General features: G+C 35.3%; 1 protein-coding gene across 8 annotated transcripts in view; it reads left to right on the top strand.

Moving 5' to 3' along the window:
* NPAS3 (neuronal PAS domain protein 3) overlaps window positions 1-15479 on the top strand; it is a 612015-nt gene that overhangs the window by 5045 nt on the left and 591491 nt on the right. The window lies entirely within an intron of this gene.

Below are 15479 nucleotides of genomic sequence, written 5' to 3'. Positions count from 1 at the left end.
TCCAGCAAGAAAAGTACATGGGGCCGCTGCGGGCCAGGCCGGAGGGGGGGGGGGCGCGCCGCCAGCTGCGCCCGCGGAGCTGCCCGGCCGGGCCCCCCCCGCCCCGCCGCCGCCGGGAGGGCCACGGATGCTGGCGCCCCCCGGGGTGGGCAGAGCGGAGCCGGTGCGCGGGCGGGCGGGACGGGGGGAGGCGGTGCGCGGGGTCCGAGGAGGGAGGCGGGGGGATCGCGCTACCCCTCTTTTGGTTCCCGGTCCGCCGCCTGCCCCATGTACTTTTGTTGGTGGAGAGTGCTTGCGATTAATCTGCTCTGCTGGTGACACGAATTGCCCGTAGCGGATTTGTTCTAGTAAAGTGAATCTTTCTAGAAGTGACTGGTAGGAGACAAGAGTACAAGTTCATGTGATGTTACTTTGTGATTCTTACAAAAGTATTCAAAGCTCCATTGCGACACTGCGACGAGATGTATGCCCAGAAGGAGAACAACCAGAGGTTTTGGGGTGGGCTCTTTCCCTCCCGCCCCCTTCAGCGTTACAAGTGAACTTGAGGGTGAGAGGTGAGGAAGGTTCCTGGCTAGTTGTAAAAATGGAAATTAACATTTAGACAGCCTTTAAAAGTAGCTGGATCATGTGTTAGACGCTTTATATTTCACAGCACAAGTAAGTCTGAAAAATATTTAAAGAAAAATACTTTGGCCTTAATTTCATACTTACATTTTTTAGGATGATCAGCATTTCTAGTACAGCTTCCAAATCACACAGATTTTGTCTAAATAGTTGTGCCATTTCTCCTAATGACAGTATAAAAACCCCATACCTTTCATATTTACCACGGAAGTGTTAGTGTGGTTGTGTTAGATGCATTAGTATTAACTGTTGCACTTTGACAAGGCTACATTGATATGTAGCAAAATTCGGAGATACATGTAGTGGGAAAACAGTGCACTCTCAGAATTCAATGACAATTACACATTGTCATCGTCAACTATAAATTTATTTTTTAAAAATCTTCATAGCAGTGGCTGCAAAGGTGTTTCTAGTGTGTTAATAACACTTAAAGCAGCATGTTTTTCTCCTGCAGAATTCTTTGTTGGAAAAACAATTCATATGAATAAGTCCAGTCCCTCTGCCCCCTCCTTTCGACACACAATTCTGCTGTCTTCTTTCTGAGAATGGTACTATATTAGTGCTAAGTGTATTTGCCAGGATAGCTTCAGTAATCTCTCCAGCAGAAGCATATTTGTGTGCCATTTTGGGAATTTCTCTGAGATAGGAATCTTGAAGATAGAATTAATTTCTAGGGGAAACTTCATAGCTTGTGCATGAGTGCTTTCTTTATCACCTGTCTCCATTTGGCATTCGGAGAAGGTAAATCAAAGTGCGCGATTTGTTATTCTGCTCCACTTGAGAGCTGAACTAAATAACACTTGGTCTGAAATTCTGATTGAAGTTGTAGGAGGATATACTGTATTTAATTTAATGCCCTTTAATAGCATCTTCTTGTTCAGCTCTGATGCTGTCATTTTAAAGGTTGGATTGGAGTAGTTTTTCCCTGTAGGGAGTGGGAGGTGTAATCATTTCCGGGGAAAAAAGTAGTCTAAATTCCTAGAACACTAATAGCCATAAACTTGGGCTAGTGTCCAAGAAGTTGTTTTTTGCCCTTAGGGTTCACTTTGTGATCTTTTAGTGCTCTGGACAGTTTAGCGATAAGTATTGCATGTAGAAATTGATGACAATTTTTGTAGCAGAAATAATAGCAATCTATTTATTTGTTCCTTAAAAAACTTTTGGAGAAGATGGATCAATGCTTCAAAAACAGGTACCCATCTACATTTTTCAAAAGTTATGTAATGTGCTCCTGAAGTCTTGCATGTAACTATTTTAGCTGTCTTTGTACACATCCTTTCAGCTGTGTAAGTCAAGCTATTCGAAATACAGGAGCATGTCAGTTACTGAAGGGATTTTGCAGTCTCTTCTTAGCTACTACTTCAGTAAACTAGTTCTCAAAATTAAGAATCCTGTATGCGAACTTTGTGTACATTCTTTTTCAGTCTTCACTACCACAGTATTTAAGTAGATTGTGTTACATTTTTTCAAGCAAGAGGTTAGTGATTACAAAACACATGTAAAGAGTAGTAGTCTCTGATGTAGCCAGGCACACAAATTGTTTTAAAACTCTTTTCACCTGTTTAGGTTTTTAAAGGAATATATGAAAACTTACACACTTACACTTGTTTGATTTTCTTTTAAACTCTAAACTTAAAAGAAATTGTGTGGATATACACTCAAGAAAATTAAATAGACAGAAGTGTCATGCATATGATATGCCAGCATTGATTTGTTTAAAGTGAAAGAGAAAAAAAAATCTTTATTTTGGCATTTTTTTCTAGAGCATGAGCTTAAACATAGCAGTGATAAATGATGATATGCATTGTCTAACACTTGCTTTTATATAAATAGCTCCAGAAGATTGCTTAAATGATAATCGAAAATATGAAATAGGGTGGCCTTCATATCACAAGGCCAAGGGTCTACAAATGGAAAAACTGAAATAATGAAATATTTCCAAGGCAACAGACTGTCAACAAGAACAGTAATGCATGGGCATATCATAGAGCTACCAGAGAGGATATTAGATCTTATAGCTCTAGAGCCAGGAGTTATAATGACCTTTATTAAATAGAGCCCTCCCACATTACAACAATCGGTCTGATTTCTGATTTATGGATTAGCAGTCATACTACTCTTCATAATTTGAAACATTCTCCCACCATATTTGATTTGCTGCATTTTTCTCCACTGGAATCATATATTATTTAGAGCTTACATGAGAGTATTGATCAACAAAAGTTATATTACGTATTTTCAGAAACTAATGGGATTCTGAATAACAAGGTTTTGTCTGCCGCACTGTTTCTACATTCTTAACAGCACAACTGTTTTTTTTCTTACAAGTTATACCCAGCTAGCTTGTTTCTACCAATTTAATGGCATTATATTCTAAAGCTGTATTATAAATAAGTTATAAATATTTAGAGAATTTTGTTAACAGATTAATACAACATCCAGAGCCATAGGTATTTTTAAGAGAATATCAGCATATATTGTCAGCATCCATCTCTTTTTATTAGCATCTCACTCAAACTTCAGAGTCTAATATACTGGCAATTTCAAATCACATTTTTTTTGAAACTTGGCACAGAAGTTGCCAGCCTAGGTGGGAATTTTACTGCAAGAGTGATGTAAAACAGTTGTTGAAAATTGACATTCTAGGCATTAGTGTCATCAGCATCCTTCCTAAAATGTAAAGTGTTAAAAAAATGTTTGTTTCATAAAGTGATCTTTATAACAATAATCTCCTTATTGGAAAATGTATTCTGGGATAATAACTGGTACTGATCATGAAAACTAACTGTTACCATTTTATTAACATTTTGGGAATGATTCTTCTCCCACTGAGGTCAGTAGAATGAAGCCATTTTACCAACATGGCAGAATTTCATTTGACAGCAACTAAGTAACTGTTTTTTTAGAATTTACTGTTATAATCTCATCTCATGTGAATAAACCTTACATTCAGTCAGTGCATCAGATTAATTTTATATTATTGTCACTAGTAGCTCATGCAGGTGTAAAAGCACCTCATCTTCTGAGATGAGATTTCAGCATAGTCACGTTGTTTCAAAATGAATCAAGCAAAGTTGTTGTCACCCTGGAAATTTGTCTATATATTTTAAACATAAGATACTTTTAAAGTACATAGCCAAGACTGAATTTTCACCCTAGTCGTTTGTTTCTTTGGTTGGTTTGTTTGCTTATGCTTAATGTTTGGGTTTTTTTTTTTTTTTTTTTTTTTAAAGAAGCTGCCAAAGATTTACGGCATGAGAGAAAATGTTTTGAAAATTAATTCCAAAAGAACTACAGTTTTTTCAGCAGAGGAAATTTCTTTCTATGTAATATTTATGTTATCTTTAACATACAAAGTCCCATTAGTGTGAATGAGGTGTGTGACTTTGTTTAATAGGACTTTGCATAATAAGGATAATTTGTAATAATATTGTATTTTGCTGCGTAAGAAAATGTGCCATAGTAAGAATATAATGATTGCTGCCATGTCTTATATGACTAGAGCATTGTTCTGTGAGTAGCTGGAGCAGTGGTTTTGCAATACACAAAGTCCTAAGCAAATGAATAGGACCGTTGTGCCATTCATTTGAACAGGACTTTGAGTAGTACAAATATTCATTAATTTTGTATGCTACAGAAGCATATTACATAGGACAAAGAAGGTATGGTAAGAGTAGGATAGTATTTCTGTTTGTAGCTTGCCAGAACTGGACTCTGTCTTTGGGGCAATATTGAGTTCAAGTTGTACCTTAATCTTTAGAAAAGTCCCAAATGAAATTAAGTAGACAATTAAAGTGTACTACAGACAATCACAAGCAAGGGTAAAAGTATTTTAAACATATAGTTTAATAGATGTGAATTTGTTCTCAAAGAGATCACAATGATAAATGTACATAGTGGGAGGAGTGAACTTTGCATCTGTGTGTTATTATAAAACGCGAAAGTCTTGAGATTCTCAAATAAAAATGGAGTGGTTTTCAAGGAGATCCTGATCTCAGCCTGCTGCAGCTATATACTGAGAGTTATGCCAGCCATCACCCGGGACTCTGCATGCAGGCGAGAGCCAGGCACGTTAGAGAACAAGTGATATGTAAGCAAGAATTTGAAACGGATTATTGAAAGCAGAGTTTTAAGATTTGTTACAGGATATTTTCCCAACCTTTCTTATATGTTGCATTTTGGACTTTCACTCTTCAGTTTTGTCTTGTCATTTGTCTGTTCTGGAGAACTTCTTGCTAATGTCCTCCAGTGTCTGAAGACTTTAATATTAATAATGAGTGTTTCTGTAGATATGTTTCTTTATATAGCTTAGCATGCTTTGAAAAGTCTGAAAACACTGTTCTACACATTTTACTGTTGAGATAGTGACACACAAAAGATTCTTGAGAACTAGCAGAAGAGGCAAAAGATGTCAATGTTAGCACTAGGAATAAAATTCCAGCCCCTATTTTGACTGTGTATTCAAAGATTACACTGCCTTCATTAGAGGGATTTACATTTCTTTTACAGGCAAAACCTCCACTGAAATAAAGTGCTTTCAGAGAATGGCTTGATTGCAATTTAAAATTAGCTGTTAGCTTGATATATAATAGAAGTTCAACACTTACGTTAAATAATTTAAGTGGAAAAGTACTGTTCCATTACCTGCAGGCATGTTAGGTTTACATATGTATATAGTGAACATAGGGGATATAGTCTGAATAATATCTATATAGTTATCTACAATAGTGTCCCAGGGGCTTGGATTTTCTGAAGAGCCTATCGGATTTAGGCATTCAACACATACTGCATTTCAGTGAAATATGGGCACCTAAATCCTATAAGCCCCCTTTAAAATACTTGCCTGGGAATTTTGTCTCCAACAGGAATTTAGAACAGGCTTCATTACATTCATTACATTCATTAGACATTGCATTGTTTTAAACTGAATTTTATTGTGTAATGAATAGTCTTTTAACAGTCATTTTGGATGAAATCCTAAAGCGTTATAGTTTTGCTCAAATTTAGGCACAGAACAGATATATTTATATATTATGTTTGGGGGGCAGGGTGGAGATTTTTTTCCTCTTGCTTACATATCATGTTGGAAAATCATATGCAAATTCACATTTACAATCAGTTTACTCAGAGCCTAGGCTTATATGAGTTAGGTGCCAAAGCTGTAATTGATTTAGCAAAAACATAAGACACCAAGTTTTAGGAGAATGTTTGTTAGGAAGCTGGTTTTTTCTTAGAGATGGTATGAGGCAGAATTTGTTACTTTGTGGGAAAAAAATGTGAGTGGGCAGTCTTCACAGATCAAGGTTGAGGTCAATAGAAAGAACTGAGTGACTGAATCTGGACAGTGCTGGCAGCAGGATTAAAAAAAGGAAAAAAAATATTAAAAAAAGAGAAGAGGTGCTTATCCTTCAACCTTTACGGCTGAAAAAAAAGGTAACTGATTTTATTTGTCTGACTATAGTTAGATGTAGGATTGGCATGTTTGCTTCACCTTTGCATGAATTACTAATAGTATATACAGGAGGTTTTTGAAAAGAACTGCAATTTAAAAAACAAAACTGCTTTCTCTTGGTAAGTACCAAATGGAAGATGAACATAAAAAGAGAAACAAATGCTTTGGCCTAATTCATTCATTCTTTCTGAGCTGCTGTTCAGTTTTACAGCAAAACTTGCATTTCTTGTGAAAAATCAAAAGTACAGTAATTTTTGTCATTGGCTGAATGAACTAGATAAATGGTACTCAAGTACCAGTGTTTGCAGGATCCAAGTAGTTTGCTAAAGTATCTTAATTAATTGGATGTTCACTTTAATAGTGAGGTTTCCTGTTTGTAGGCAGTGCTCTGTAACAAGAACATATATTTGATACATAAATGATATATATGATTTCAGAAGGCCCATTTTTATTCAAGATCTATTTTTACTGAACAACTGTTTTGTGTTAAACAAGAAGAAATAAGTGGAAGTGACAGAAAATAGGCTTCATATGAGAAGCATGATAGAAAAGATACATCAGATTCCAGATCTTTCAAACATATATGCTGTTACTTTTATCAATCACTCTACTTACACTCAAATTTCCAAACTAAGAGATGCTTTCTTTCCTTTTATTCCTTTCTTGACAGGAAGAAAAATGCTTCTCTACAGAATTGTGATTTCAAAACTGTTATTCCTTGCTTTTTGAGGGTAATATTTCAAATGTTGTTGTTGTATCCCTTCCAAAAACCAGAGTAGGAGACCACAGGATGTAGTGAACATTGCAAATCCCCTTTTCTTTCCCCAAAAATAATTTCACATACTGAATGTGCATCTTTAGGAAGAGCCAGCACTTAGATTATGGATTTAAAATTCGTTTAAGAGGGATATTTTTTAAAATTGTTTGTTATGGTACTAGTGCAAAAGGAGATATTTAAGTCCTATTCATGACTTACATGTTTCTTGTGGCGATTATCATATAGTACAATATTTGTTCAATTCAAACAGGAACAAACCCCAAACTGATTAAGGGGAAAAGTGTGTTTCAAATGACAGAGAATGACAAAGTATTCCACCTGAAAAGCAAAATTATAATTCTTCAATATTTATTCTACTTATTACTAATTATGAGGAAAACTTTAAAGGATTTTTCACTGACTTGTATGCATGCATACTGCAAAGTGCAGCTATACATTTTATGTTAGACACAGTATATGTATTTGCTTGAAAGGAAGTAATGCTAGTTGCTCATCTTCAGCAAGCTATAAATGTCTTACTTTAGATAAAGTTAAATGTAAATACGTGTACTGGAATGGAGATTTTTTTTTCCCTCTAATGCTGTGATGGAAAAGTAGGCTCATCTCTTTTTTTTTTTTTTTTTTTGCACGTTTTTATTGTTCTGTGTAAATGTAATTTGTTAATCCTGTGAAATTTGTCATAGATAAATTTGCTTGGATTATCTTGTCACCACCGTATCTGCATTCTTTTGTTCATTGCTTATTCATAATTTAACAGTCTGGCAGTGAGCCTTTTTGGGATGCTCACAAAAGATATATGACCTCTACCAGCTGCTACTATAACCTGCAGAATGCACAGCAAGACATTAGAAACGTGAGGATTCCTCTACTGATTAAAGTGCTCTTCATTTAAACAGTCTGTTCATAAGAATCTCAGGAATCTTTGTGGATGGCAGTTTTGATTTTTCTTTTCTCATAAAATTAGTTCTAACATTTTCTTTTCTCGAATGGGAAAACTAAGATTGAATCTTAAGATGGTGGTGCTTTGCGTTCAGATGGACTAATGGAAATTATATCCCTCATTATGTATCTGTATGTATACACAAGTGTGCATGTGCATATACACATTTGCATATACCTGTACCTGTCTCTACCTATGCATGTGTGTGTATATATATATATATGTGTGTATATATATATATATTCTCTGCAGTTTTATGGTGGGAGAAGTTAGTGCCCATGTGTGTTATTTTAAGACTATCTCATCTATTAAGATATTTTTCAGCACATATTATTATGCAGTACTAATTTACAAAAGAGTTATCTGATTTAACCCTACTTTAACCCTTAGTGTCTTACAGATTGTATTGTGTAAATACTCGATGTTATACAGTACACAAAAGACATTAAATAGAATGTTACTTGAAGTGTAACAACATTTTAGATTTTCATTATTCTCCTGACTCAGTTTAGCATATAAATTTTTCCCCTTTTTACTTTTTTTTCCTTCTTATCTGCAGATCAGCTTGTGAGTAATGGCTAGTTTTTAGCTCCCCTTTGTGCTGGCACATGATTATAGTTCAAAATAATTCATTGCTAATCCATGCAGTATTGGTTCATCTCCATCACTCTCTTTTGTGATTAGAGCCTCAGGCCTGTAAGAACATCCTTCTGCACAGTTTTCTATCCTGATTTTCTTTGACTGCAATAAATAAATAAATAAATAGTTCTATCATTACTGTTCACCTACCAATCCTATTTCATTTTTCAAAAATGTATCAATTACAAGAAATTAATATATTGTGGGGTTATTTTTCAAGGGTTTATGAAAAACATTTTTTTTCCACTGCAGTAAGTCTCTAGCAGTGGTGTTTATAGGTCTTAGTTCATCTCAGCTAGTGATGGAAATCTGACTTGAGTTTCTCATTTTTCCTTAGCAGTCTGAATTTCCTGTGTACTTCTTTTACATTAGGTACCTCAAGAAGTCCAGAATCTTAAAAATAAACACCGTTTCTTTTTCAAAACAGACTACAATAGAATAGTAATTACTGTCTTGTCATTCTTAACACAACATTTCAAACAGAGCTGGTGTAAAATAAAGCTGCCAGAGGAACTTTTAAAATATATATGGGCTAATCCTACCATGATCACTCTAGTTGAAGTTACTGTTTATTGGGTCAGATATGAACTGATGTGACATTAGAGCTGGGTTTATATGATATAACGATATCGTACTTTGGTCAGATTACAATTTAATTTTTCAGATTATGAAGAAAATCCATCCTTTAATTTCACATCAAATGATGCTAGTTTTATGAGAAGGTCATCTAAAAGATTTTTCAAGACTTTGTTTCAGCATTGAGTAGTCCTATGTTCCTTTTAATAATTACTTTCATCTCATTGTAGCCGTGTGTTTGAAAGTGTAGGTCAATAAGGATGATCGCATTCAGAATTTCATGATCTGTGTAGTGGAACAAATTGAAAGCAAAGCCTGTATCAATCACTGTGAAGGGAGGGTTAATTGTTACTGCTTCTCAAGCCTCTGGACAGATAAACCAGTAATGAAATACTTATTGCTCTGATATGTGAATGGTTAAGGATGAAACAATGGAAATAGAAGCAGCCTTTAAAGATAACAAAAAAAAAAAAAGGCAAAGAAAAGAATAATCTGGACTAAAGTAAGATGCTGTTTATGCTGTGTATTAACATTTTAGAAGTAATTTTGTTTTCATCTAACACAGTCTTCTAGGAATGGTGTGACAGTAGACTGTATGAGATTTCTAAAGCAAATATAAAATATGAATTTTAAACCTTTTATTATACAAACAATTTAAAAGGTTTTACATTAAGCCTGGAACTTAGGTAAAAGTAACATTTATAGCATTAAATGTTTTCTTTTATTTTCTCTGTTTTTAATTTGTGGTACCTTTCAGTGGTTTTTTTTCTTTCTTTGAAAACACAGCTGTATTCACTAAGTCGAATATGTTTTGTTTTCATGTGAAGTTGTTTTAAAGCATTTTATCTACAACCAAGCAGAACTCTAAAAGAGTGTTTAAAGATAGAAGCAGAAAAATAAAAATGAGTGCAAAACAAATTATGATATTACAGTAAACATTTAACCATTTCTAGAATGTGAATGTAACATTTTAAACATCTGTTAGTTACTTATATGTTGAAATATATGCAAAAATATTTAGCCAAATTGAAGTCTTAGGCCCATGACAATCATCTCAACACAGTGGGTAGTTCTGAAAATTAATGAGAATGATAATACTGTAAAGACTGTTCCAGAGTTTGCCCAAATTCATTATCTGACTCTTGTTAAGAACATCTCAAAGAATTTTAACCAGGAAAATATATTAATGGTTCAAAAGCATTTTTCAAAATGGTGGTTTATAAAAGTATAATGGAATTATATATGCAAGAGCTATAGTTAGAAACACAAATAACATAGGAGCAGCACTTTATGAAGGAACATTTTCCAATAGCTACGTACTTGGCTTTGATTTTGTCCATAGGTGTCAAGGTTTCCTTATTAATTTATATTTTGGGATGGAGGAAATGAAAAAGTGAAGGCAACTTACGAAAAAAAAGTATTTTTTGCCTCCTTGTTAGTTACTTAATGAGACCTATAGCTGCTTAAAACCTAAGTAAAGTAATTAATAATTTTAGAACTAGTATAAACATCTTTTAGACAATCAAAAAGCACTTTTAGGAGGAAGGGTGATGAGACACATCTTTAGATTTCACTTCAGAATGTTAAGAATTTCCTGTTGCCTGTTTCCTGATGGGATTGACACAGCTGTGTATCATATGGAATGAAAGTGGAACTGAGTGCCTGACTTTGTTTTATGCGAGCCTTTTATTTAAGAAAATGTATGTGTTGATTTTGGCTCTTTTTTTAACACATCACTGATATGAATGCTATAAACAAATTTGTCCAAATGGGAGCTAATTACAATTAATTTATCTATTTTCTAAGGGACGAAAAATGTTAGTAACTAAAGTATATCAGTTAAAAACGGTGGTGTTTTGTTTTTTTCTTTTTTTTCCCCTCTCTGTTTGCTGCATCCAGTGAAAAAGAAAGAGCGTTTGCATGATTTCCATTATTCCATTATTTCCATTTGTATTTTCAGAAGCCATTGATATTTAGAAGGAAGAATGAGTCTGTGTATGTGCATGTGTAGTTGTTGGAAAACAAATCAGTTTATAGAGTTTCTTAGTCATTTTAGCTGTTGTGAAATCACTTAGTCCATCTACAAAACAGTTTTCGCTGGAGATGTGAATGCAAATTAGAGAGGAATGGGAGGATCCAAACATTTTTTTAAGCAGTAATTTTGATCTAGATTGTCCCACTTCATGGACTAGTTCAGAGTGGGAAACTGTATTAATTAAAGTCTTCAGTATTTTCCTTCTATGGTGAGAGAAAGCTTAGCAGAAGATGGCTAACCTGGTTAACTGATCTGGGATTAGGTAACAAAAGGTGATGCAGATCCATAGCAGTGGGGCCACCCTTCCACTTTTTGCCCAGTTCCTGGTAGGGTCAGGGTCTATGGCTTGTGAAGTTGTGTAATACCTAGTTCCAGTTGGAATTCATACTAGTTCAAGTCAATATTATCTTCTGCTCAGAAGGCTGAATAAGGTAAATTTGGTTGCTATATGAAAAGTCCTGGGTATTGCAATCACATGATTCAAGCAGCTTCTCAGTGTCATTCTATAGCCCTATGGCACTGAGGCTGAGGCAGGCACAAGTGCAGAGTGCATTGCAGGGATGGGCAGTAGTGCTATGGGCATGTTAAAGGGCAGAGCAGAGGCATATACAGCTAAGTGTGGTGATTCCGTTGGATTGCTTCTGACACTGTCCCTCCAAGCAAGATATAGACTTCTAAATCATTAGAATCATTGTGAATTGCACTTTAAATCTTTAGTTTTGATCCTCCCAACCTACCAGTGAGCTATGAAAACAGTTGACCATGTCCCTCTTCTTTTTGCCCTCTGACTTCTTGGCAAATGTCGTCTTTCTACTGCCTTCAGATACTGTGGTCGCTTCTTTAGAGAATCTTTCTCATTCATTACCCAGCTTTGTGTGGGAGCTCTGCAACATGTTGTCTCTCAACCGCCCCCCTTTTTTTCTCTTATTCTTCTCTTCATCTTTGCATAATCTTATGTGGAAACACAGTTTAAGTGTCACCTTTTTGCAGATGATTCATAAGTTCACAGTATTTCCATCTCAATGAAAATTCAGTCTTGCTTCTCTGTCATCTCTTCCTTTATTGCTTAGCTTAGACTCCCTTAGTCAAAACAGATCTCCTAGAGTTCTTTCCAAGCCCTCTATCTACTTTTCAAGTTAACACTGCCATATTTCCAGTTAGGACAGGTCTGTAATTTGGCAGTCTCACTGATACAGACCTCTCCCTCATAACATAGCAATTAAAAAGGCAAATAGATTATTTGGTATTAGTAAGAAATTGGTATTAGTAGGAAAGAAATAGAAAAACAAACAGAAAACATGAACACTGATACAATGATGGCAATCTATAGATCCACAGTGTGTGCAATCTATGTATTTTGTGTATTTTATTGTCATAATTTCAAAAAGTAACTAGTTTGAGGTAAGGACATGAAGGCTGATGAGATATATAGAAGGAGTTTTGTCAGAGAAAAAGTTAAATAAAGTAAAATACTTCATCTTGGAAAAGAGATGACTGAACAAGCAAGGCTTCAAGAAGGCAGTCGGGAAACAACTATTAACTCTAATAATATGAGAAAAAAGAAACACCTTGTGTGATTGTCTCAGGAAGCAGTTTTAAAACATTTTACAGAAGTGGTTTTGTTTGTTTGGTTTTGGTTTTGTTTCTTTTTTGTTTTGTTTTGTTGTTTTTACAGCTTTTTTGTATTCTTCCTCCTTCCCCCCAGGTAACATGCAATTAAATAGTGGAATTCCTTGTCAAAGGGTGTTTTAGAGGTAAAAAATATGAACAGGCTCAAGAATGCATCAGGCATTGCTCTATTATGTCTCTGAGGAGCTATTATGTGTGATGGTAATGATGCAACTCAACTTCAGGAAGTTTTTGCACAGCTGACTCTGGTTGCTGACATGGGATATCATGGAAAGGGATGCTCTTTCTCTGCTATACTTTTTTTTACTGACCTAGTATAACAGTTTTGTTCTGTTCTAAAGTTCTTTGCTTTTAGACTCTATCTAAATCTCGCAGTCTTTTCTGCCTGACATCCCTGCTGTATTTGTTTTCCTTCCTACTCTTCAGTTAAATGCTCATCCTCAGTACCATTGAGAATTATTCTTGCTCTAGTTCTGCCTGTCCAGAATCCTCTTCCAGAGATTATTTTCAGAATGACAGACTGTCACACTGACTGTATGTTTTTATATCCCTCCTGGCCTCCCTTCTCTGGTGTATGAAATATTAGTAACTTGCTCTACGTTTCAAGTCCTTCTTCACTGATCTGTATCACACTGTTTCTCTTTGTCAAGGTTTTCCTTCAAGTTTTAACACCAGCCCTGTTGCCCATTTACCTATTTGCAAACACATATTTGTTTGATACCTTATGGTTGGACTTGGACTCCTTTGTTACATCACCTTTTGGATTTCTCTCTCTTCCCGAAATGTTCTTACCTGAAATGCCTACAAAAGCATGACACCATCAAGCTACTTCTAACAAGATATTGCTTCTTGTGATGCTAGCTGCTGTTGTCTTACTGCTTCTAATAATTTCTTATCTCTTGTCTGATACTTGTTCTCTAAGATTTTGGGGGCTGCGGACAGGAGTTTTGTTCTTTGGCTCTTAGTTATATAGTGGATGTGTTAGTACTACAGTTACTGCTGCTAATCTGAGTATTTTGTCTGTGTATTTGGTTGATCTGGGATGCTGAGTTCCTGTGAGACTAAGTGATGCCTTTTAAGTGTCTTGAGGTGTGAAAAGCTTTTATGAAATTCGGAGGAGATAGGACAAATTAATGACAGAGAAATCCACTCTGTTACTAAATGCATATCTATCTGAGGAAATTCCTGCACTGAAAATGTTTGGAGACTGTGGGTGCATATCATATATACTGTCATTCTTGTTATGTTCCTTGCAGCTACTTTTGGAGATGGTTAGAGATGAGATAAAGGAAACACTGGTCTGACCCAGTACTCCTGTTCTTGTGTTGTTGTGTAGGATGTTTCTGGAAGCTGTAGTAAGTCTCTTTAGTGATTTTCTCTCTTAGAAAACTGTTGACCTCGGTTAAGTAGCTTTGGCTACTATTACTTTCAGTGCATTTCATGAACGGATATGAGATGTACCACAACTTAATTACTCTGCTCCGTAAGGTATTTTTGTCTTGTGTTGATATGATTAAGGAAGATCTTATTCGTACTGTATGGACAAGGAACTATACCATATGATGCCTTGAAAAAAGAAAGAGAAAGAAGTGTGCCTACTTTGAAGAGTTCATAATTTTACTTGCTGTTTATTCTTCATTTCTTGGAAAGGTTTTTCTGTAACATAGTTAATTTTACACTCATATTTGAAGATTTTTTTTTTTTACTATCAAGCAAAGTGCATATTAAACAGATTGAATTCAGCAAAATTAAATGCTTCAATATTATTTTTGCTTGTTGAAACCTCAATGGCATAACATTAATTGTGGTGATGACTTGAACATTGCAGTGAACATGTGTGAACCTAGATGTGTATTATACTTTTAAACCAGGATGCAGACTATGTTTTATGTGATAAAAGTAAACACAACTAGTAGTGATGTGGACATTAAATGGCACGTAATCAAAATATGCATTGATAACTTCTGTAAAAGATTTTTAATACTAGTCCCCATATAATTTCTGTATGTAATTTTTTGAGAAAAATCTGATTTGTAATAACTGTTTTCATAAATATCTAAGTTTTTCTACTTGTGGACATAGGTTATCATGTATGGAAATTTAATTAATTATGTGCTCGATATTTGAAATCACATTTTGCAGTTGTATCAATGTAGACTTGGCACTCTTAGAAAGACTACAGATGTATTGAAGTAGCTGCAGGTATACAATTTCATTTTCCTAAGTTCCTCTAGCTTGAAATAAGCTCTTGTGTTGATTTACTTAAGGAAAGGGAGGTGAAAGAGAAATTATGGAATGCTGTTCATCAGAAGGTTGGTATCCACACCTAATTGTAGAGTGGCGATCTGATAATTGGGTCTTGAATCAGGAGGAGAGATTTGGAGAGTTCCAGGAGGGAGAACTGAAACTCGGGTGACCACATTTCCTGTCACTTTGAGAGGGAAAATGGATATTGTATTCTAGAAAGTCATTGTACTAATACCTTTGCATAAGCTAAATACAGCTAAGAAGCTTAGAGGAATGTTTTGGAAAGAGAGTGAATGGAAGCTTGATTTCTTCCACAGCAAATTTGGGAGAGTAGGAAACTATGATTTATTTTCAGGTTAGAACGTGTATTGAACAAGACCTGGTTTCATTATATGTGTCATGAGAGGCTTAGACTATGACTTCCTTCAAATCAAAGAATAGCTGAGGTTGTCAGGGTCCTTTGGAGATCACCTGGTTCAACCCCCACTGCTGAAGCAGAGTCAGCTGGATCAGGTTGTCCAAGTTTTTAATATCTCCAAGGATGAAGATTCCACAATGT

Source organism: Corapipo altera, unplaced genomic scaffold (genome assembly GCF_003945725.1).
Source record: "Corapipo altera isolate COAL_440 unplaced genomic scaffold, ASM394572v1 23, whole genome shotgun sequence".
NCBI lineage: Eukaryota > Metazoa > Chordata > Aves > Passeriformes > Pipridae > Corapipo > Corapipo altera.
The sequence above is the reverse complement of the archived record's forward strand: the minus strand, read 5'-3'. Positions and strand labels throughout refer to the sequence as shown.